General features: G+C 54.3%; 1 protein-coding gene across 1 annotated transcript in view; it reads left to right on the top strand.

Annotated features, from left to right (window-relative positions):
- Positions 1 to 5,306: 5,306 nt before the first annotated feature.
- LOC103259500 (MAP/microtubule affinity-regulating kinase 4) overlaps positions 5,307 to 8,752 on the top strand; it is an 18,469-nt gene continuing 15,023 nt past the window's right edge. The window contains exon 1 of the mRNA XM_021711846.1: positions 5,307 to 5,503. The gene's annotated coding sequence lies outside the window, so the exon portion shown is untranslated. The remainder of the gene's footprint in view (positions 5,504 to 8,752) is intronic.

The following is an 8,752-nucleotide window of genomic DNA, read 5'->3' as shown; positions in this document are numbered from 1 at the left end:
CAGGCCCCCACCCCGCCCGGGCTCGGATTTCCGGCCGGGACGCGCCTGACTCCGGCTTGGTCCTCCCCAGCTCCTCGGCCTCAGGCAAGCGCTTCCCGGCTCCCGGCTCCCTGGACCCCGTCCGGCCACCTGAGGCCCTCCCTCGCGTCTTCCCCCTGCCCCAGGCCTCCCCTGCCTTGTTGGGAGTCTGGCTTTCCCTGAGAAGCCCACTGCCCAGCCCAGAGGCCTTCCTCAGCTCGAGAGGCCTGGCCCCATCCTTCTTCCAGAAGACTCCTGCCTGGGCAGCCTTGCCCTGGCTCTGCGCCCTCCTCTCTTGAGGTCAACCTGCTGGAGGCCTCCTCCCCATATTCCTGGACCTCTTGACCACCCACAAGGCTCAGCCCTTGTCCCTCTGGGCTGTCCCTTGCCCACGAAGCCCCTTCCCCTGTCCTTCCAGGCCCCCAGACCCTTCTCTGGTTTCAAGGGCTGCTCCTAGAAACCCCCTTCTCAGATGTCTAGGAGTTTCCCCAAGGCCCAGGATTCCTGGCATCTGGTTTCCACTGCCCCTGTGGCTTTCTCTCACTGAGTCATGCCCAGGTCCCCCCCGCCCCTACCCTGCTTCCCAGACCACCCGAAGGAGACCGCCACCCTGTGTCCCCCGACTCTGATCCCTCCAAGTGCTCCTAAAGACCCGCCCACCAGCCAATCCCAGACTCCTCCTGGCTGGGGTCTTTGTCCTTTTCTCCCTGTCCTTCTGCCGGGTCTCTGGCCGCACTGCCCCCGTCTCCCTCACCCCACATCCCACCAGAGAGATTTATGTCTGCTCCATCTAGCAGGATGCTCCCTCACAGAGACGTGCCCCTCCCGTCATCCCTGTGGGCCAGAACTCCCATTTAGAGTCTGATGAAACACCCTCCTGCACCCCTTCCCTTGTCACTACGGGGGGGGGTACCAGGGAGGCCACAGTCCTGGGTTCGAATGCCACCCTGGCCAGCTGGTGGTACATTGTGCCCTCAGAAAACTGGGTCTCCCTTTCTGAGCCTCAGTTTCGTGCCCTGGAAAACGGGGATGACCACCTGAGTCCCTCGGAGGAACACTCGATTGAGGTGAACCCTGGCTGGTAGGAAGTGCCCCACACGTGGTCGCCGCTGTTGTGACTGTGGGTGTGAGTCCGACCCGTGGACTCACGGCCCGGGCTGTCGTTAGTTGTCAGGTGAGCCTGCGGGTCCCCTCCCAGCTTGGAACCTCAGTCTCCCCATCTCTGAATGGGACTGATGGTTGCACCTCCCTGGCGGGGGTGTTTTCAGGAGCCAGCGAGATTATGTGAGTAAGACATGCAGTGCCCAGCATGTTGTAGCTGGTGTTGTTGTTGTTGTCATTACTTTAATTATTCAGGTGAACTTGAGTTCAGGTGCAGTTTCTGTCCCTCCCTGGCTGTGTGACTTTGGGCAAGCGGCCTTACCTCTCTGAGCCTTGGTTTCCTTGTCTGCAAGATGGGGCTTACAGAAGGACCTGTTCTTGCTTTTGATGTCAAGATCTGTGCATAGTGGGGTTTTGTGGGTGCCGATCCCCTTCTCCAGCTCTGGCCTGTGAGACCTGCATACCAGTCCTGGCGGGGGCACCTGTCTCTCTCTGGAATCCGAGGTGGCAGCCCCCTCCCCTGCTGCTGGGTTTTGGGACCACGGCCCTGGGGTCTTGCTCCCCCACCACGAGTTCCAGGGCCCCCCACCAGGAGGCGGCCTCCCCAGGCTCCCTAGCAACAGGCCCCAGTGTTGGGGCACCAGCTGGACTGGAGGGAGCTGGACCAGCAGGTGGTGCTGGCCAAGTTTAGCTCCCACCCTGGCCCCAGGGGCTCTGGCACCCACTGCCCCAGCCGCCCCTTGCAGTGTCCCCCAGCCGCGGGGGCCAGCCCGCCTCCGGTTGGCTCCCCTGGGGCCACCTGACGGGGAGTCTTCTCCAAGCCCTTATCTCAGTGGGGATCAGAGGCCGCATCATCACCAGGATCTGTACCCCTACCCCGCCCTCCCCTGGGAGGAAGCCCGGGGCTGGAGCCGCCCAGCAAGGTGTGGGCGAGATCTCCATGCTTGGGGTAGTCAGCAGGCCCCGGTCAAGTCCCAGGTGCTCTGTGGCCTTGGGCAAGGCACTCGCCCTTCCTGAGCCTCAGGGTCCCGTCAGGAGGCTGTCCTTGGACCCGCATGGGAGGCCGCAGTGAGGGCGTGTGGGCAGCGGGCATACCACAGAGCCCCGGCCCACAGTGCGATTGTCTTTCTGCCCCTTGTGACTGAAAGGTGTGGCCTTCACAAGGCAGCCTCTCTCTCTAGGCCTCAGTTTCCCCTCTGGGCTTTGGAGGCACAGGTGCCTCACTCGGGGGGCTGCTGTGGAGATTCCCTGGCTACTTGGTGGAAGTGGTTCAGGCAAAGGAGGCGGCGGAGTATGGGCACAGGGACGGTAAAGAGCCTCAGCTTCAAGTCAACTGCCTGGGTTCAGAGCCCAGCCCCGGGCCTCAGTTTCCCCACCTATAAAATGGAGATAACACTGCCATACGTGGCACCGTATTGCACGAACGTCCAGCTTTAGCTAAATGTGGGCCGTCATCCTATCACATGGCCTGGCCATGGCTCCCCATGCCCATCGGCCACCCCCGACCTTCCTTCCTCAGGTCGTTCTATCCTCCCGCTTCCCATCCACAGTCCTGAGGGTACGGGGGCAGCTCAAGCCCTGGGCACCGGCGTCTTGGCTGAGGCCTCCAGCACCTTGGGCCCCAGCCCTGAAAGGCAGGCCCAGTCCCTGGGGCTCCCAACCAGGCCAGGCCAGCTCAGAGCACGCAGGTGACCTGCGGGGGAGAGAGGCCCGGGAGGGACAGGACAGCGGGAACAGAACGCCAGGGACAGAGAGGCACGATGGTGCAGGAGACAGTGGGTCCACCCAAATCAGGCGGCAGTTTCCCAGGGTGGCGGAGGCAACAGTGTTGCTCTTAGAAGAAGGTAACAGTGACTCAACCAGGACTTTAGGGCCATTACCAACTTGGCTACAGTGTTTGGAGTCGAATCTGGGCGACATCGCTTGGAGTAAAACGAGGGGCTTTAGACTGGGGATCCCATGTTGACATTTGGGGTCTGGAGCGGGGACACTGGTGGATAAAACAGGATGGCTGTACCAGGCATGGTGGCAGGGAGTCCAGATGGAGGGGATGTCGGTCGGGGTTGAGGGCAGCAGCGTTGAGTACAAAATGCCCCAGAGCTGACGGAGGTGGGGGGACGCCGCGCCTGACTTTCCTGACCCTCCCAGATACTGTGTGTGACAAATCACAGGTCTGTGGGATCTCCGTGTCACCCAAGCGTGTAGGTCCATTTTTTCCAAAAGTGACTGCTTACTTCATGTCTGTCACATTTTGGTTTTTAATTGCTGCTGTTGTTGTTTTTGTTTGGAGTTGAGGTCTCACTCTGCCGCCCAGGCGGGAGTGCAGTGGCACGATCATGGCTCAGTGCAGCCTCGGCCACCTGGGCTCAAGTGATCCTCCTGTTTCAGCCTCTCCAGTAGCTGGGACTACAGGTGCACACCACCAGGCCTGGCTAATTTTTTAACATTTTTTGTAGAGATGGGATCTTGCCATGTTGCCCAGGCTGATCTCAAACTTCTGGGCTCAGTCTTCCTGCCTTGGCCTCCCAAAGTGCTGGGGTTATAGGCATAAGCCACCATGCTTGGCCTCAGTGTCACATATTGGTGATTCTTGCAATATTTTGAACTTTGTCACTATTATTGTATCTTTTGTGGTGGTCTGTGGTCAGTGAGTATCTGTTATAACTCCCTGAAGGCTCAGATGGTCATTGTTATATTTTAGCAATAAGTTTTGTTTTTTTTTTTGAGTTGGAGTCTCACTCTGTCACCCAGACTGGAGTGCAATGGCTGCTCCCGGCCACCACAGCCATGAACTGCTGTGCTCCGGCTATCCTTCCACCTCAGCCTTCCAAGTAGCTGGAACTACAGGCGCGCGCTACCACGCCGGCTAATTTTTTGATTTTTACTGTAGAGATGAGGTCTCACCAAGTTGCCCAGGGGAGTCTTGAACCCGCGGGCTCAAGCAATCCATTCACTTCAGCCTCCCAAAGCGCAGGATTACAGGCTGAGCCACCGAGCCCGGCCAGCAATAAGTTTTTAATATTAAGATATGTACATTCTTTTTTAAGACATAATACTGTTTCACACTCAGTAGACCACAGTAAAGTGGTCTGTATAACTTCTCTATGCATTGGGAAACCAAAGCATTTGTGTGAGTTGCTTTATTGTGATACTTTATTGCAGTCATCAGGAACCCATCCTGTGATATCTCCAAGTATGCCTGTAGTTAGAAAATGGGGAGGGAGGGGAGTAGACCGGGCACAGTGGCTCAAGCCTACAATCCCAGCACTTTGGGAAACCGAGGCAAGAGGATGGCCTGAGCCCAGGGGTTCGAGACCAGCCTAGGCAATTTTGTGAGACGTCATCTCTATAATAAATCAAAAAATTAGCTCAGCATGGTGGCACACACTTGTAGTTCCAGCTGCTTGGAAGGCTGAGGCGGAAGGATTGCCCAGCAGGTCAAGGCTGCGGTGGCTGTGAGTGTGTCACTGCACTCCAGCCTGGGTGACAGAGTTTTTCCAACTCAAAAAAAAAAAAAATGAGGTGTGGGCCAGGCATGGTGGTGCACACCCGTAATCCCAGCACTTTGGGAGGCCAAGGCAGGAGAATCACTTAAACCCCAGAGTTCGAGACCAGCCTGGGCAACATAGTGGGACCTTATCACTATAAAAAATTAAAAAATTAGCTGGGAACGATGATTCACACCTGTAATCCCAGCACTTTGGGAGGCAGAGGCAGAGGATTGCCTGAGCCCAGGGGTTCAAGATCAGCCTGGGCAACAGAGCGAGACCTCGACACTATAATAAATCAAAAAATTAGCTGACCGTGGTGGCACACACCTGTAGTCCCAGCTACTCAGGAGGCTGAGGCAGGAGGATGGCCTGAGCCCAGGAGGTCAAGGCTACTGTTGCTGTGATTGTGCCACTATACTCCCTCCTGGGTGGCAGAGTGAGACTCCAACTAAAAAAAAAAAGAAAAGTGAGATAGACAATGCAGTGAGGTACGAGGAAGAGGCCTGGTGTTGGAGGCCCCAGATACCACAAATTTCGGGGTCTGCAGGGTTTTCTGTTCTTGGAGGTGTCTATCGTGGTCCTCATAGGGCGGGGAGTGTGAAAAGGGGCCCGCAGCCAGGGCTAGAGTCACTGCCCGGCTCTCAGGTCCCACCGCAGGTGGGCTCAGGTAACTCACACCCGTCTCCCCCCAGCATGGCACCCTGGGCAGTGGCCGCTCCTCGGACAAAGGCCCCTCGTGGTCCAGCCGTTCCCTGGGCGCCCGCTGCCGGAACTCCATTGCCTCCTGCCCCGAGGAGCAGCCGCACGTGGGCAACTACCGCCTGCTGAGGACCATCGGAAAAGGCAACTTCGCCAAGGTCAAGCTGGCCCGACACATCCTCACCGGTCGGGAGGTGAGTCGGGGTGGGCAGGGCCCTGGGGCCCAGGGCTCGCGGGGAGGTCGGGGCTGGCCCGGAGTCGCTTTGTGACCTCAGGTGAGTCCCCTGCCCTCTCTGGGGATGGTCACAATATCTTAGCTTTTCCCAGAACAACCCCAGAGTGGAGAGAGGGAAACAAATGCAGGCATCCCTGTGTGTCTAAGGATGCACGTGGCTTTTGTGCATAAACCTGGGCTATGCCGTTCCCTATTTTAGGGTGGACTTTAGGACGGGTGCAGTGTAATCCCAGCACTTTGGGAGGCCGAGGTGGGAGGATCACTGGAGGCCAGGAGTTTGAGACCAGCCTGAGCAACATGACAAGACCCCCTCTCTACAAAAAAAAAAAAAGAAGATGAAAAGAATTTTGCCATCCGGGCTGGTGCACTCCTGTAGTCTCAGCTACTCTGAAGTCTGAGAGGGAAGGATCACCTGAGCCCAGGAGGTCAAGGCTGCAGTGAGGTGTGATTGTGCCACTGCACCCTAGCCTGGGTGACAGAGTGAGACCCTGACTCCAAAAAAAGGGCAAACTTTGGTTCCTTGACATCTTCCTTGATCTTGAGAACTCACAGGTTTAATTGTGTTGCATTCTCAGTTCTCAGTTCCACACAGCCTCACTGTCTACAGCTCTCCTTCCACAGTGGGCAGCAAGGAGCTTGGCAACATTGTTGCAAAAAGGGCCCACTCAGACCTTGCACTCTAGAGAGACCTCCCGCACACTTACAGTAAAGAAGGTGGAGCTTCCATGATTTCCTCTGTACCTCCTTTGACTTTTTTTTTTTTTTTTTTTTGAGTCTCACTCTGTTTCCCTGACTGGAGTGCAGTGGCACGCTCACGGCCACCACAGCTTTGACCTGCTGGGTTCAGGGGATCTTTCTGTCTCAGCCTTCCAAGTAGCTGAGGTCCTTCTGCTTCAGCTTTCCGAGTAGCTGGACTACAGGTGCATGCCACCGTGCCTGACAATTTTTTGACTTACTGTAGAGATGAGGTCTCGCCAAGTTGTCCAGGCTGATCTCGAACCCCTGGGTTCAGACAATCCTCCCACCTCAGCCTCCCAAAGTGCTGGGAGAGGCATGAGCCACCATGCTGCCTCCTTCAACTCTAGAGAATTGTCTGGAGCAACTTTTTGCCCCCACCCTCATACTGTCGCCACTATACTCTCAAAAGACACCAGGCCCTGATGGTTTTATGGACAGTTCTACCGAACATTCACATGTTATGCCAGTTCTCCCAGAGACGAAAGAGGTTCCCCCGAAAGAAAATCGCCCAACCGATTTTCACCTACCAGTTTGGCCTTAGGAGCAAAACCAAATGAGAAACAAAATTGCAGGCCCGTCTGACTCATGAACACAGATTCAGAAATCTCAAAAAAATATCAACAAACAGAATCTGGCAAACAGACTCAAGAGAGCTGCATGGTGACAAGGCTGGGTTTGTATCAGGAAGGCAAAGTTCTTCTCCATGTGACAATGTATTCATGTACTCTGCCACAGTCACAGATTACAGGAGAGGGACCATATGATCGTCTCGATACTGGCATGAAACGCATTTGACAAGATTTTTAAAAACCCGTTGGTGAGACGAGGAAAGATAAGGGACCCTCTCCTCCCCAGAGAACACATTGTTTCCCATTTGTGGTTTCTGAGAGGACCGGCTCCAAAGGGAACAAGGCCTCCAGAGGCGGAGTTTTGTTTTGTTTTGTTTTGTTTTGTTTTGTTTTGAGTTGGGGGGGGTCTCACTCTGTCACCCAGGCTGGAGTGCAGTGGCACGATCCCAGCCTTACCACGGCCTCGACCTCCTAAGCTCAGGCGATCCTCCCACCTCAGCCTCTTGAGTAGCTGGGTCTACAGGCATGTACCACTACAGCCGGATAATTTTTTTTTTAAAGACAAGCTCTCGCTATGTTGCCCAGGATGGTCTTAAACTCCTGGGCTCAAGCAGTTCTCCCACCTTGGCCCCCAAAAGTGCTAGGATGACAGGTGTGAGCCACTGTACCTGACTTGGAAGAGTTCTTTAATTCAGTAGACCTGGGGGCTCTTAGGGGATAGCCCCCAAACCCTTAAAACTATAGATCCAGAGCTGAATTAAGGCATTTATTTATTTATCTATTTGTTTTTGGTTGAAGTCTCACTCTGTTGCCCAGGCTGGAGTGCCGTGGCATGATCATGGCCCCCGCAGCCTCGACCTGCTGAACTCAGGCGATCCTTCCACCTCTGTCTTCCAAGCAGCTGGAACCACAGGCATACACCCGGCTAGTTTTTTATTTATTGTAGAGATGAAGTCTTGCTAAGTTGCCCAGGCTGGTCTCGAATCCCTGGGCTCAGACAATCCTCTTGCCTCCTCTTCCCAAGGTACTGGGATTACAGATGTGACCCACCGTGCCCAGTACTGAATTCAGGCTTTTAAAGGCCACTCCTAATGAAAAAAACTTATGGTGCTCTACTTCAATGCATAAATTTTAAAAATTTTAATTTAATTTTTTTTTTTTTTTTTTTTAGTTGAGCTCTTACTCTGTCACCCAGAACACAGTGAGAGTGCAGTGGCATGATCACAGCTCACCGCAGCCTTGACCTCTGGGCTCAAGTAATTCTTCCACCTCGGTCTCCCAAGTAACTAGGAATATAGACACACGCCACCAAGCCCAGCTAGTTTTTTCACTTTTTTGTGCAGACTAGGCTCACTATGTTGCCCATGCTGGTCTTGAACTCCTAGGTTCAAGCAATTCCCCCTCCTCGGCCTCCCAAAGTGCTGGGATTACAGGCATGGCTACTGCACCTGGCCCCAGTATGTAATGTAAAATAAACACTGCATTGCAAAATACAGTAAGTCCCCTGCATTCAATCAAGTTCTGGTCCAAGAGTTCTCTTGTAAGTCCAACAAAGTTAGCCTAGGTACCCAACTAACACAGTTGGCTATATAGTATTGTACTATAATAAGTTTACAATACTTTTCATACAAAAAACACATAAAAAACAAACAATAAGTAAAACCATTTTTTTCCTGTGCCACATCTTTGGAGATAAAAGATTTTTAATCTTACAGTACAGTATCTTGGAAAATATGCCAGACATGTGAACTAACTTATGTGACTGGGCATGCGAATGTGCGTTTGCATCTTTGAAAGTTCACAACTGGCCGGGCTCGGTGACTCAGCCTGTAATCCCATGCTTTGAGAGGCTGAGGTGAGTGAATTGCCTGAGCCCGTGGGTTCAAGACCCGCCTGGGCAA

Source organism: Carlito syrichta, unplaced genomic scaffold (assembly GCF_000164805.1).
Source record: "Carlito syrichta isolate Samal-C Ts95f unplaced genomic scaffold, Tarsius_syrichta-2.0.1 Scaffold86271, whole genome shotgun sequence".
In the NCBI taxonomy this organism is placed as follows: Eukaryota; Metazoa; Chordata; class Mammalia; order Primates; family Tarsiidae; genus Carlito; species Carlito syrichta.
Note: the sequence above shows the minus strand (reverse complement) of the source record. Positions and strands in the feature narration are given on the sequence as shown.